A 15316-nucleotide genomic window follows, 5' to 3' on the forward strand; every position below is an offset into this window, starting at 1 on the left:
AGATACTTGCATTTATAAACACGTGTGAAGTGATAAAGCCAAACCCATAGGAAGGAGAGGAAATAGTGTTATCTCCCTTGTTGTTGGGAACAGCAGGGTGTTTCAGGTACAGTCCATGTGTGTGTGTGTGTGTGTCTTTAAGTGGGAAAATATTTACAGCTGATTAAAAACAGATAAAAGTTAATGATCAACTGCTACTTTATCTTATTTGTCAGGTCAGCTTCACAACTCCTCGTTAGTATAGTGGATAGTATCCCCGCCTGTCACGCGGGAGACCGGGGTTCAATTCCCCGACGGGGAGGAATACTTTTGGAACCTGGGTGTGACACTCGACAGTCAACTTTCCCTCACTGTCAACATTACTCCAACATCACGTTCCTGAAGCTTCATGTTGCACAACGTCAGGAGGACACGCCCCCTTCTCACTCAGTTGGTGGTGCAGGCTCTGGTCACCTCACACCTGGCCGGTCTACCTGCTAGGGCCATCCGACCTCTGCAGCTCATCCAGAATGCAACAGCTCCACTGGTCTTTAACCTAAATTCAAATTCACTCACACTTTTACTGGTTACCAGTGGCTGCCCGTATCCGTTTCAAAACACTAGTACTTGCGTACCGTGCTGCGAACGGATCGGCTCCAGTCTACTTCCAGGACACGGTGAAACGTTAAACCCCAGCCCGTTCACTCTGCATCTGCCAATCGGCTTGTTGCTCCCTCACTGCGCGCTAACCACTCAACAAAATCACGGCTGTTTGTATAAAGGCTACACACCTTCCTCCACAAACTAAAAACACACCTCTTCCAACTATACCTTGAATAAAAGTTCAAACTAGCAATTTAGTACTTATGTGCATCCAAATGTACTGAATGTGTCAGTTATTTTCCACTGACAGCAAGATTTAGCATAATATATGCAGAGGTTTCTGCCACTTCCTGTCCGTTCGGGTGTGCACGTCTCCCGACCCACCAGCTGGAGTCACTCACAGATTTCCCACCCACAAAAAGTGGTTGGTTGCCACAGCCAAACCAACCAGAACAATCCAGGAGGGAAAAAGAGTAGAATTTTCAGAGCAAGACCTTAATTAATTGAAAGTAAATGACTATCAGCATTTCAGTTCCATAAACAGTGTTTGCCTCAGAGCCACAGTCTGAGGAAGCAGGAACGAGGCCTGGAGAAGGGTCAGCAGGTCCTGACCGATGGCAGGAAGGTGCGCAGGTGAGGCAAAGTAACTTTATTTGTATCCCCTGAGCTTTGTGTGTATCAGTGTGTGTGTGTGTGTGTGTGCGCGCATTCCCTTGTGGTTAAAGAGGCAAGTCATATAGTCGTCGACCACATTACCGCAGCGCTCACACAACATAAACAGGAAGTTGTCGGAGCAGACACAAAATTGGACGCTGAGTTATGTCATGTCAGCTGACCGCAGCTCCTCGGCGACAGATCCTTCTTTGTGAGGGGGGATGTTTTTCATCTGGATGTCATCAGCTCTTTATGTTGTCTTGGTCCACACAGAGAGTCTCTCTGCAAGGCTAATGTTGGCTCTGTGGACAACTGCATAAGCTACATTTACTGTCTGAAGCGTTCAGACAAACATATACATTAAACTGCTACCTCCACTCCTCCTCCTTCTTCTCCGCCTTCTTCTCCTCCTCCTTCTCCTCCTCCCACCCCTGACCTCCCCCCCCCAGTAATGAAAACAAGATGTTTGTATTCTCTGAGGACAGTGGGTAGCAGCAGTGCAACACAAGTTAGGACTCCCTCTCCCCTCTTCACTGTGGACGCTCTATAAATACCCTTATGACTTTCTTAAATATGTGACAAAATACATTAACGCAGACTTTATGGGCACAGGTTTGGCTGCAGTGGAAATAAGTGGAGTTACGACGTCCACCAGCCTGGCAGAGATGGAGAAATGAGAGCCGAGCAGTGTGGACCTGCAGAGGCTCCCGAGGCAGAGTTCAACATACCCAGGATGTATTTTCATTATCCGGCTTCACTTAATTTAACATCGGCCGTTTTCTCATCCAACTACGAGGACGTCCGTGTGAGAGAGGCGGAGTCGTTAATTACGAGCAACATCCGCAACATGTAACAGGCAACAAATACAAGTTAGGTTCAAAAGAGTGAAATGTGAACGAGGGTCACATGACTAGAAGAGAAACAGTAGATATACATTTTGATCTCGAAAAAAATTATAAAACCAAAGAAACTGTAAATAAGTGGAGGAAGTTTATTAAGGTTATTACTGAGCATTTTTGTTTTTGTCTGATGGTGAACAAGCTATTATCAACATGTCATGTCAGACTGTTTCTGCTGCCAAAGCAGAGAGAGAATTGATGTGTGATGACCTCAATCTGACTGAAATGTTCATTTATCATCATGTATTAAACAATGTGTGGATTACTTTTTAATAAAATACATTAAAGGTTTTAGTTTTTTCTTTCTCCTCATGTTGTTCAGCTCTGCATTGATAGAATAAAACAGTACAAGCATTAACCCTGTCAGTTATTATGTCAGAGTCAAACATCTTTAAATATACTTAGAATTAGGCTCTAATAGTTCTGATTCATTTATATATTGGGATAAACTCTCCCTCTGTTTGTTAGAAGCTCCGTTTTAAAACCAGCCTGGACACATGAAAAGTCTGGAGCTGAGAAAACATTCCACTCATCTATAAAAATATCAGGACATTTGTTTTTTCTCACTCCACAGTAGGCCCAACTCTCTTGTCCCTGTCAGGATCCTGTAGATCGAGAACTCTGGGCAGTAGTTTGGCTTTTAACATCTGTTATCTCAAACTCGGACTGTGATTTAACCCCGGTAACAAGTGAATAAGATTAAAACCTGACGTTACCTGAAAAAAAAAAAAATCCCTCCTCTGTAGCACAGACCCTTGATAGACTGAGGCTAACTGAAGGGGAAATAAGGAAACCTGGCTCTCTGCGCCTGTGGTCCGAATGTACTGTAGGAGTCTGCATTTTCCACAAGGTGAGTATTACTCCCAGACTCTGCACCTGATCTTCATTTTTCAATTTGTAACCAATCTTCTCACAATTAGGCACCAAATTTAAGCATAAACACACCAGATATTCATCTTGGTTACATCAAAGCCCCGGAGTATCACTACACCGGCCCCCCCGCTCCACCTCCACCACTTAAGCCCCCGGCAGCCGCGTCCCACCCAGATTAAATTCTGCTTTAGTCTGTCACATGTTCTTTTCCTGCCATACGTTAATCCCAATCAAGGTCAATTCCTTTATGTACATTAAGTGTTTGAAGTCATCTATCTGTGTGTGATGAGGATGGATGCATGTGGCTGGAGCCCGCTGATCTGTGCCAGCCTGAATGCAGTACACCGTTACCTCCACCAGGGATGTCATGTTTCCGCCCCTGTCCATTTTTTGTTGTTGATTTGATTGTGAGCAGGATAACACAAAAAAAAACTGGACAGGTTTTCACAAAACCAGGTGGGAAAGTGGAACATGGATAAAGAAAGCACCCATTGCATTTTGAAAACAAAACTCTCCTTAAAATTCTCAGAAAGGGCTTTTTTTCATATCTAGGGGATATATATCTATTAGAAGCTGCTTGACTGACTTTAAAGAGACATGACAGAGGTATGTGCATCTTCTCTCTACATAGCTCAGCTTCAGATTGTTCTAAAGACAAAAGCGTGACATTTAAACCCTGCAAAATTTTGACTTATGTGCATTTTAAATTCCCATGAGTCATAAAGCAGCATGGTCTTTCTCTTTAACTTAAAGGCTTGATGTGGAGAAGAAAAATAAGAAAAGAAGGTAAAGTAAAACCATATCTGATATTTTCATAAAACATCGAAACAAATCCTTTCATTACATGGTCAATATTTTTCTTTACACATGACACGGGACTCCTGCTTCTTGCATATGATTTCACTTTAGCAGAGGTTCCCTCAAGAGAACCTCTGTACCACCGTGTGAGAACACTCTGTGCCTCACTGAGGAAACCTGGGTTACTAATTAAAAGGAGAGATTCCTGAGTAACAGTTGTACAAGTGACGAGAGAGAGAGAGAGAGAGAGAGAGAGAGAGAGAGAGAGAGAGAGAGAGAGAGAGAGAGAGAGAGCCAGGGCCATTTAAAATGTTTCCTCATCACCTCGCTGGATTTTCATTTCAGTCGACTTTTTTGTTGTTTAGAAAATAAGAAAAGATGCTCAAACACTTTAGTGTCGGGAAGAATGTTCCACAGCTAACACCCATGTTCACCTGAATTGGAAGAAGTCCAGTCGTACGAGTTCACCTGCTCCTGGCTCTTTGTGGAAAGGTTTGGTTAAGAATAATGGCAAAGAAGCACTTGATGTGTAAATGAAACCCCCCCAAAAAGATTACCTGCAGATCAGAGCTACAATGTTTAAGGGGAATATTCTACTGCTAATAGCAAAGCTTGCTCTCAACCCACTATAGCTGCTTTACACACACACTGACCTACTATGCTGTAGAGGACAACGCAAATGTCTGAGTCCATTTGTTCCCGACATGAAGATTACAGCAGGAAAATGTCTGAGAAATTCCCCAAGCTAAAGATGCAAAACCGAATAAAAACTAAGAAAAAAACTTCAAACATCTTAACATGAAAAAGAGGCTTCACACACGTAGAAAACACTGACGAAGACGTCAACTTGGAAAGACAACATGATTGAAAGCCAAGGACCAATGTCATTGTCAGTGTGCTGTAAACAAAAACCCAGCAGAATATACAAGTCAAGTTCTGCCTCCTGCATGATCTTCATACGTGAAAGTCAAAATATGGAAATGTCTGGATCCTACTTTCCGTACATTATCCAGAGTTTGTGTCTAAAATCCGCTTCAGTTTAGTCGCATGAAGAGAACTGAGCTTTAAACATCTGGCTGCGTTGTTCGTGATTACACTGCAGAACAAATTAGCTCTTTCCACTTTGTCTGCATCTGCAATCTGGAACCCAGCCTCCGAGTGGGATCCAGACCCAATGAAATCAAGTCAGCAAAAACATTTATTTATGCATGGGTATGTAAATTGTTAGGGTACAAGTATGTGTATATTCCTGTGTATGCATACTTCTAGTAGTATTTTAATTAACCTTGCATGTGCAGTAACGCTATGTCCCCCACGTGTGTAGTATTTGTGTATATCCATGTGTGTGCATGCCTGTCTCCCTCTTTGTGAGCGCTCAGGCGTGACTGTGTGAATGTGAGAAGGCTGTGATTGACACTTGTGTTTACAAAGCTGACTCTCTCCTACATCTTGGGTGGACCGAGCATCTCGGGCCACCTATTGTTCAGTGCTCCGGCACAAAGTAGCCTTGAATTAATGCAGCACTACTTCACGGCCATTTCTGTGTTTGGGAAAAACGACATTGATCTCAATCAGCGGTCCATTATCTTTAGCAGGCAATTATGCACATTGTCCCTTTTGCATTTGGCCTTGTGACTCGGACGTCACTGGGGCCCGGTGTAACACAAGCCGTGTGGACGACACCCGGGGCTCTCGTATATAGAGTCTTCCAGGGGAAAGCACCCCCCAGGGGCCTTTCTGCACAGGCACACACAAAAGGCAGATTTCGTCAATTCTTTATTTTCCGCTGCAGTGTGTCAAGGTTTAGTAATTCAAAGCTGCAAATTGGAGTTAAAATGCAGAGAGGAGTTACGATTTCCTCAACTTATCAGCCAGTAACGCTTTAGGTTCCAGTTTAATTTACATTTCAGGATCTTACTAAGCTCTACGAGATTTTCCAGGTCAGATGTGGTCACAATAAAAGGGAAATGTGTATTTGTGTTCTCACACAAACGGCAAATTCAGGGGAAACATCCAAACTTGGGTGCATGTCTGAAAACTGCTGCAGAAGGGGGGGGGGGGGGGGGGGGGTTCAGTGAAATCACCTGGTTCATGAAATTAACTAAGAACTTACATTGCAAATATTTAATAAATTAGCATATGTGCGTTATGCATGAGACTGCATTTACGGAATAAATTCCACCTTTAAAACCCAGAAGTGCTTTGGTAGGAGACCAAGGTTTAAGCTATAGAAACCTCCTCAGAAATGTGAAATGGTCATTGTGAAACACACTCGCTTGCCCAAACATCAAATTAATTGACCCTAATATTCAAGAGCAACTGGCAACTGGTTAACAGGTACATGGAGTCCACTTCCTGTAGAGCCGCCCATTAGCAGTTATTGACTGGAGACAGTAAACCCAGAAAAATGACTCACCTTCTACGATTGGTTAAAGCAAAATTAACTAGATTTAATACCGCCGCTTGGCCATCTTCCTCTTTGGATAAATTTCCTATTCAGCTTGTTTGAAAAATATTAAAATTAAAGTACCTGCAGGAAAATGCGAAGGTGTAATTTGAATGTACAATATGCAAGGTGTTGAATGATGTGTAGCAATGCAGGAAGGTACGGCATGATGCAGTCAGTGCACTGTCAGACAATCAATGTGGCAGTATTTCACGTAAACATTTCAGGGGAATATTTCAAATGGAGAGAGGCCATCCAGCACCAATATGAATGGCTGACTTTAAACACCTTAATGGCCCTCAGACCAGGACTTGGCACCGGTTGCAGTTATGAGTAATATCCGTCTGCAGGCAGCTAGTTCATTTAAGAGACGAGCAATAAATGGCTCAAGTGAAGGGGGGAGGAAAATAGTGTCGTTTATTTTAAACAAAGTACGGACTTGTTCCTTTTCTTTGTTTTTCAGCTCCAGAGTGGAAATCGTAAATAAGAAATAATAGCCGGTGTTTTGTGGTTTCATATTTAGCGTCGCACAACAAGTGTGCACTGAGAAAAATGATGGCCTGTAGCAGAATAACCAAATCCAGATTTTAGGTTATTAGTTCATCGATGCCTCTCTTATTTAAACCCTCGCAAACTTTGACCTTCTAATCAAATGACTCTGCCCTGAAGCTATCCACCATGACGGTACCAAACACATTCTTTAACATCTTCTCCGCAGTGACATACCATTTAAACAGCATTTGTCCTTTTTCTCTTTTAGCCCCCGTAATCTCCATGCTTCCTCCTCTAAGCCAATCCTCATGTTTTCTCTAGAACTGCCTGTCCCAACTTTGGGGGGAAAAAAGCCCATTTCCTCCTGGTTCCAAGTTCTCCCACTGAGGGACCAAGTGTGTCCCTAAGTTCAAGCAGCACCCGGGGCGATGCGAGGGATGAGGAGAACAAGAAGTGGACCAGTGTTAGAGCCAGGCAATACTCTGCAGTGTGTGGGAGAAGATTGAAGGGTTACTGACCTTACAGGGAAATAAGAAAGGCTTGAGAAAATACACAACAAAACAGGAGGCAGATCACAGTCATCTTCAACTCAGGGTCCTGATGACTTTTGTCTGCATGATATGAAAAGGTCAAAGCACAGGCCAGCCGATCGGATCTGAGGTCCAGTGGCTATGTTCCTGCTCTGTTGCCTAATATAGAGTGGTTCAAAAAAAGGTTGTAAGCACCAGTAACACTGTTCATCAGTAGGCAGCAACAAAACAAACATTATGCTTTCACTATGAAGTGATTCTGAGAATGTTGTAGCCGTGACGCAGATCATCCCCCCATGACTCACATAAAGTCAGAAATGGGGAAATAAAAATAATTTGTTATTGCACAAAATGTGTCACTGCACTTCCCCAGACCACGAGGAATACATGTGCCAAGAGAGAAGTCCATGAGGTGATTAACTTAATGCTTGTGTAACTACAAATTGTCGGAGGACCATTTTAATGTTCAGGGACAGGATGGCCTACTGTCAAACAGGAACAAACATTTGAGGAAGTTTGTAGATTCATTATGCTTTTGTTATTTTCGTCAGTGTCTTTAACATGTTATTCTTTAAAAACCCTGCATATTTTCACCCTTTTAGTTTCTATCATAGAGATAAGTTTCTCTGATCGTCTATGTAGGAAAAGTCGGCTCAAACTAACATGAAGTACAAAATTTGAATTTCCCCAGTAAGATCAGGATTGCTGAGCTATGCCATTAAAGGCCTTTCCCTTCCAGAGAGTGAAAATTTAAATAATGCTTGTTCAACCATAAAATGTCCAAAGAATAACATGTTTAGTCCTACTATCAATTTAAATATTAGAGTGAAGGGACTGTGTTGATGCTTCCCTATAGTTGTGCCAACACCGACATTGTCATACACAGACTTGTGCCTCTGAGCTGAAAGTAAAGATGGGAACAATTGGGAGATCAACTGGAAAACAAGGACATCCCTGTTGTGTGTTTTCTGTGGTATTATACACAACTGTTTGTTTTCTAGTGAGTTTGGCATTAGTTATGATTAAATGTCTTTCATCTAACACGTTCATGAAACAAACATATTGCAGATAGTTGAAATGGAAACTGCCGGTGAGAAAGAGAAACTTGAGCCGTCTTTGTAACATACACCAGCAGATGCCCAAATGGCACCGCTGCCCAGTAACGGATTAGCAGAAGAGATTTCATCAGTGTCTGGGCACAGAGTGTGATGAGGGGGGACAAGGGCTGAAAGACAAATTTTAACCACAGGCCAAGATTAGACAGCAGCGTGATGAATGTTCTCCCACATCTAATGAAGCTTCTGTCTCATATTAGCCCAGGGTGAGGGAAACAGAAAGGGAGGGAAGGAAGAGAGGCTGCGAAGGGGGGGGGACAAGGAGCAGAGAGTTATCTCAAGCTAACTTAGTTAGCTGATAGGCTCCAGGGATACAGGAGGAGAAGGGTCAAGACCCCAACCAACGTCCCCCAAGGGACCAAGGCACAGAGAAGTCAACATTCCTGAGAAACTCTGAGACCTTCCTCCCCTAGAGAGATGGAGAGATGAGGGAAAGAGCGATGGAAGGAGGAGACAGGGAGAGACGAAGAGAGGAAAAGAGTCAGAGAGCGTTGCATGTTCTTTCCATTTGCCCTCTTTACAGAACAACGAATGCACAGACGCATAAGACACAAACACACACACAACCACACACACACCTCCCCAAGCATTTTTCAGCACTTCTGCAATCTCAGGCATTATTAGATCCTCATAAACTCACCCTGACCTGCGCGCACTCGCTCCTGTCATTATTTATGAAATATTTTTAGGCAAACTCCTAAAATAGTCTTGCTCTCCTCCCCTTGGTGAAGACATTTCCAGAGCGGTGGTGGCTGGCGCCTGCAGAAGTCTGAGGAGCAAGAGGAATTCTTACTAGTTGTTGGGCGGAGAGCCACTGTTACAACAATATAGTGCGTCGTTTTTTTTGTCTTGCAAATGTGTGCAAAAACAATGTGCATAATCTATACCTGTATTTGTTTATGAGGCACAGTTTAAAGGAAATGCAAATGCTCGCTTAGGTGATCTGACAGAATTTGGCAGATGTGGTGCAGGATATGATTCTGGGAAATATGATGAGAGCACAAGAGAGATAATCACATTATCATGGAGCCTTTATCTTCGGAGTGCGATGTTGTAGCCAAGCTGACAGAGAGTCAAAGCTCTACTGAGCCAAGTATTCCTCGGACTCTTCGAAGCAATGATGTAATTATTAATTTCTTTAGTAATGAATGTAATAATTTGAGACGAAATTCATCATCTCGAAAATAAATCTCAGAAAATCCCGTCGTATATCTACACAGCGTCTCTCAGCCAACTTACAATTATCTCATCTTCTAAACCAGTAACCTGCCTTTTAGAGCCCATTCTGACAAAGCTGCTCTGCCCTGAATAAACACTGCTTTACTGAAAACAATCCCTGAGATGTCTCATCAATACTCAACTCTCATAGTCCCTGTTGTCTTTTCCCCAGATCATGTATTTATCAGAGGGCTGGATGAAGAAGCAGGGCTCTTCATTTACAATATGCCAACTTCAGTAGCCTACGTGAAGTGCTTCATACACACGGGCTGTGTAAACTGCGTGTCCCTGGTAGTGCAGCCACATGTTTTTTTTTACATGTTAGTGCAACAATGTAACTGATGCACTGTAATGGCACTTTGTCTGACCTCACAACCAAATCCCCATCACTCCCCCTACTGTACAGAAGGCACACAAAAGGCTCCCAGGACAGTAAATCTGCACAACCACCGTGTCGGGTCAGTGTTGTAAAACACACCGTTTGATCGATGTGGAATCAGAAAATAATGTGGATAAACTAAGGTCGCGACCACACATGATGTTCCTTATGCTACAGATCACAGAGGCAGTGCAGGATCACACGCAATAAAGCACTTGTTTTGGTTTTTAATTCATTGCCCAGTTCAAAGCGAGAGCAAGCACCAATAACAACGATTCCTGCCCCTTGTATGGAGTTGACGTTATTTTGTCCCCTCTGCATGTGTTTGTCTTTCCCCATCGGATCTGATGCTACGGGGCTTTGACAGCCCTCATACTGCCGTCAATCCCAGCCTGTCATCCTCATGTCCGTCCTGACAGCCCCTCCAAACATGGAGGAATGTATGGGAAATATAGCTCCTTGGAATGCCAGCGGCAATCACTGCCAGCCTACACAAAGGAACAAGAGGGCAAAGCCAAACTTTCAACTTTTCGATCGATGGCCCTATTTTTTATCCAGCTGCAGGTTATGTGCAGCAGGGAGGGAGTAAATGTAGCATTGCCCATCATGGTCCAGTGCTGTCCTGCTGGTCTGAATGGGAGCCATGGCCTCCAAACACCCTGTCTGGGCCAAAACGCTGAAGTTTCTGGCAGCGGTGGTTAGGGCGCTCACGGATACTCAAACTTTCATCGTTGGTTAAAAATAACCTGCCTCGTCTCTCAGACAAAAAAAAAAAAAAAAAGAAGCGGGCCCTGCTAATAATCACAGCTCTGTACTGGCTGTCTCGAGCATCTGGTCTGAGAATGTGTCATTTTTTAGGAGGGGCCTGGGAAACTGTAGACACCACGCTTGCTGCCCAGAATAAGAACCATGGGAATGATTGAAGGGGTCTTTTTTTGTGTGTGGGCCGCTGAACTACAACTAGCCTGTCTCCGGGACTGGACTTGCCTTCCTCGCAGCCTCTCGGCTGCCGAGCCAGGCATAATTCACTCAGCGCCTTGTTTGCCAGAAACAGATGATTTTATGGTAACACATAAATGGAGGGAGACACGATGAGGTCAGGGAATTGTGGACATGGGAGAGATGTCATCTCCCGAGGGTCAGAGCGAAGTCTCACATCGCTAACCGTGAATGTGTGTGAGTGGTTCGTGACATGCCTATGCAAATAAATTTAAATTACTACACTATTAAATGACTGCTTGACTTTTGGCCTATTTTTCCAAGCATGTTTTTCTAAACCTGAGGATCGCTTGACCCTGACACTTTTGGACATACGCCTGTTTGCTCTGTGGCCGAGAGCTGGACGAAGGATCAACACCTTTCTCGTATTTGTCTTTTTAAAAGTAAAGACACTCCACTTAGCTTCAGGAAGGCAGGCTGGATTTCTCCCTGTTTCCATCTCCTTATGCTAAGTAAACCAGCTGCTGTTTCATATTTACCATAAAAAATAAAATCATTGGACCAACTTAAAAAATTAATTCAATTTGTGACATTGAATTGGTTGAATTGGTAAAAGATTTGTTTTTGAAAATCAAGGTTAACAATAGTGTTAATGTATCTTGTTCCCTTTAAGTTGAACATACTGTATCAAGTATTTGTTAAGTTGGGAAACGTTTGTCTTTTTCAGTGTAGCACAGAGCAAGAAAGGGAATAACTACTATTTCCCCAAAACTTTATTCTCCCAAGACTGGGTTGAACATTGACAGTTTTGCTGAAATCATTCAGTGACTCTGGAGAAGAAGTATTTTTTCTCCGTTGGCACAGAGAGGACAAGTTGCTCTATCCATACTGTCCAAATGATAGGTGTGGTGTTTCTTTGATATGATTACATGTAAAACTGAAATGAAAAACCAGTCGCAGTCACCACAATGGAGCTAAACTTTGACCGCGTGTAAATTCACTAGATCTGGATTTATTTATGGATCTGTACCAAATTGCACACACTCATAAATATCACTCCCCTGAGCATGTGGTTTTTTTCATCAAGATTCATTAATTATTTTCTGGGGAGAAAAATAACACCCTATCTCACACAATGGTGAAGAAAGTGAAAGAAAAATATTTAATGGTTCTTTCCTGATCCATTATCCTCCCACCCAGTTTGGATCCAATCTGTCATCAGTTTTTTTTTCCAAAATAGTGCTTATAAACAAACAAACCAAAAGACCAAAAGACAGGAGTGAAAACATAACCTCCAGTATACTGACTTAACTTAATTCATATTAATTTGCACGGTTGATGTATTGCATGGTGTAGCAATGAAAGTGTCAAAGTCCTCATAAAGAATTTCCTCCACTTCTTCTACAGCGTATTATGTGTCAAATGATCGGGGCCCCGGTGTGAATTGTCTCAAGCTAATATGTGAAGCGCTATAAATCACTGAGGAGAAGTTTGTGCCACTGTTAACCTGGCTAACAATTAGCCTCTATAACAGGCGGAGGTGTTCATGGGAGACAAACTGGTTAATGAGTGCTGTCATGGGAAACGTGTGGCGAAGAAAATAATCTGCTGCAGTTCAGCCACAAGAAAACTAAGGCCACGAAGTTCCTAAACAAATAGTTAAGGTTCTAACATTTGCTCCACCTGGAATGCTGGATGTAAAATTTCACCAAGGGCAGAAGAAGTGACTGAGATTAATCTGCAGTTTAACTTGCGTCGTGCACGTGCCTCATTTGTTTTGATGTAATCTCTCGTCACATGCACGTGCATCGGCTTTGTCCTCTTGTATTCAGTGGACAGTGATGGAAACCAGTCTGGCTGTTGTTTGCATGAAGATAAAGTTCGTTCCCACTGCACCTGAACTGGGTCGTTCCACTTATTTGAAAGCAGGCAGGTCAAATCCGCACGAGGAAGTTTGATTCTTGCAAACATTTGTATCCGACTGACACATCAGTTATGATTGGCTTTCATAACTTTGGCCCAGCAATTAGGGGTTTTCTATTTTCCTCACTTGTCATTCTGTGGTAACGCCGCAATGAGCGAGCGACAAACTGTGAATGAGGCCCTTGATTTCTTCTTGGATTATGTTGCTGCGGCGGTGACGGAGGCGTTGAAAACCATCGCGTCAATGAACTGCAAAGAATTAACAGATGGCGGAGAGACACACACAATTACCATCACATACTGCGACTCAGACACACAACGTATTTGCAGATGTAACACACAATATGACGGTTAAATCTACAACTGGACTGGAGATGTGAAAAGTTAAGTCAGGCTCTTCATCTTACACGGTGAGCTGCAGCGTGATGATATTAACCGAACAGTTTAATGCCTAAACTTTGCTTTGTTGACAAATAACCTCATCACATGATGCAGTGATGAAGAAATTCCACCAGCTCAGATTTGTTGGCTTGGGTTGTGCGTGTCCTGAGATGTGTCCTCGGTCATGTGCATTAGCCCGGTTGACCTTTATTGCAATAGGAATAAATCACATATAAAGTCTAAATGTGTCACTGCATAGTTAGTGAATAACCACAAACTAGAACGAAAATGCAGCAGGAGTGAGAATCTGGAAATCCAACGAAGAATCCAACACTTCTTAGGCACTAAATATCTCAATCATTACTATAATAACCCTTTTTAATTATATCACTAATTATAAAATAAGCTCTACTTAATTCACAATCAGCTTTATAGGAGTTTCACTCTGGTTTCAAGTTGCTCTCAGTGTAGTAACAGAGAAACAGACTCACATAGGGACAGGGACACAAAAAAACTGAATAAAAAAGTTAAATAATGCTACAAATATAATACAAAAATACTTGTAGGTTACTTAAATCATAGTGGTGGGTGGTTCCAACTGCACAGCAACAATAACATGTGAAAAGAAAGTAGCAGAATATGCAGTTTATAATTCAGCCCATAGATTAAGTTAAAGGTCGACATATCCCCTTGTAAATTCATGACGGATCAACTTGACTTATTTCACTTTATTCCAGCACTTATTCGTTGGAGGTCGCAGAGATGGCCGTACAGTGAGGGGGCTCCCTCTGTGCGTCTGTAATCGCCTCTCCACTTACTACCAATCAAAGCTCCATTACTGCTTCGTTTTAAGGCATTAGAGATGTCAACATTGTTAAGGCATGTGTATTGTTTTCTCAGTCAGGGAAAATTAGAAAATGAATTCCTCTGGGCTGGAGTGTGTTCACGGGAGGGCGGGGGTTGGCAGGCGAGGGACGTGCGCATGTGGCAAGGTCGGGGGGGGGGGGGGGGTGTTGTCTGTGTGAGCTGAGGGAAGGTAGTGGCGGTGTAGGGGGGGGTTGTAGGGGGCGCCAAATTGTGCTCAGTCACTGGCGGATCATTTTCTCTGAGACAGCTGAATTGTGGGAAAAGAGGAAGCATGGTGGCTCTGCCATTTGTTTTGCTTGCAGCAGCCCCCTCACCCAGACCTGCTGAATACATACTGATTAAAGTAATGCGGTGAAGAGAGGTTTCTGAAAACTGTGGCCCTTGAGAACTGCAGTCCACAACGTTCTAGTTTTTGACAGGATGTTGTGGTGCAGGTAGGAAAGGAAAACTAATAAACTTGTGAATTATTTAGGGAAATCACGCCACTTTTTATTTTCTTATTTTACCTAAACCATCATATATTTACCGGGCGCTCATCCGGAGTACCTACTGACCTCATACAAAGAAACTCCTCTCTCCATACGTCCCCCCTACATCCCCTCCTCTCTCCATCCCTTGCAAGGAAATGGCAGTCCGAGCACAGTTGAGAGCAGTTATGGCGTGAGGACAACAGGGGCGTGGCTGGGCTCAAATGAGGGGACAAATTGTGCTGCAGGGAGGAGGGCCGGCAGCCAGCGGTGGCACATGGGAGGGAGGTGCAGCTCCTGAGCGGCCCAGCGGGGTCAAGCCGGCCTCCCTCTGCCATGGGAACAGGAAAGGTGTGTGAACTTTTGCCTTGTCCCGCTCAGTCCATCATCCAGCAAATGGAGCACATCAGCCACACTGGGGGGGGGGGGGGGCTGGCTGGGGTGGCAGTGGAGAGAGGTGGTCGGTGGGGGTAGGTGAACACCTCACACAGGCTCCCTTTGTGCTCCGTGCAGCGGTTTGCATTACTATGGGGTTCGCGGGGCAGCTGCAGACTGCAGTAAAGGAGATGGGCGGGCGACGGCGGAGCAACACAAGGAGAAGACCATATTGTCGGAGCAATTACCACTTAGTCATTATCATGCTCCGACACATGATCATCTGTCTTCTCAGTTAAGGTGTCACCTGGTCTTCATTTTCTGCTCAGCGGCCATTTGTTAATTGTGTGATGTCGCAAATGGGAGCCAGTCGTTTTC

At 43.6% G+C, this 15316-nt stretch overlaps 1 long non-coding RNA gene and 1 other non-coding gene across 2 annotated transcripts; both read left to right on the forward strand.

Annotated features, from left to right (window-relative positions):
• The first annotated feature begins 229 nt into the window (after window positions 1–229).
• Window positions 230–301, forward strand: trnad-guc (transfer RNA aspartic acid (anticodon GUC)). Its single transcript has one exon. It is a non-coding gene; the product is annotated as a tRNA-Asp (tRNA).
• A 646-nt stretch (window positions 302–947) lies between these two features.
• On the forward strand, window positions 948–2429 carry LOC128454979 (uncharacterized). Its single transcript, XR_008341665.1, has 2 exons — window positions 948–1215; window positions 1849–2429. It is a non-coding gene; the product is annotated as an uncharacterized LOC128454979 (long non-coding RNA).
• Window positions 2430–15316: the final 12887 nt, after the last annotated feature.

The sequence above is a fragment of the Pleuronectes platessa genome, chromosome 13 (genome assembly GCF_947347685.1).
Source record: "Pleuronectes platessa chromosome 13, fPlePla1.1, whole genome shotgun sequence".
Lineage (NCBI taxonomy): Eukaryota > Metazoa > Chordata > Actinopteri > Pleuronectiformes > Pleuronectidae > Pleuronectes > Pleuronectes platessa.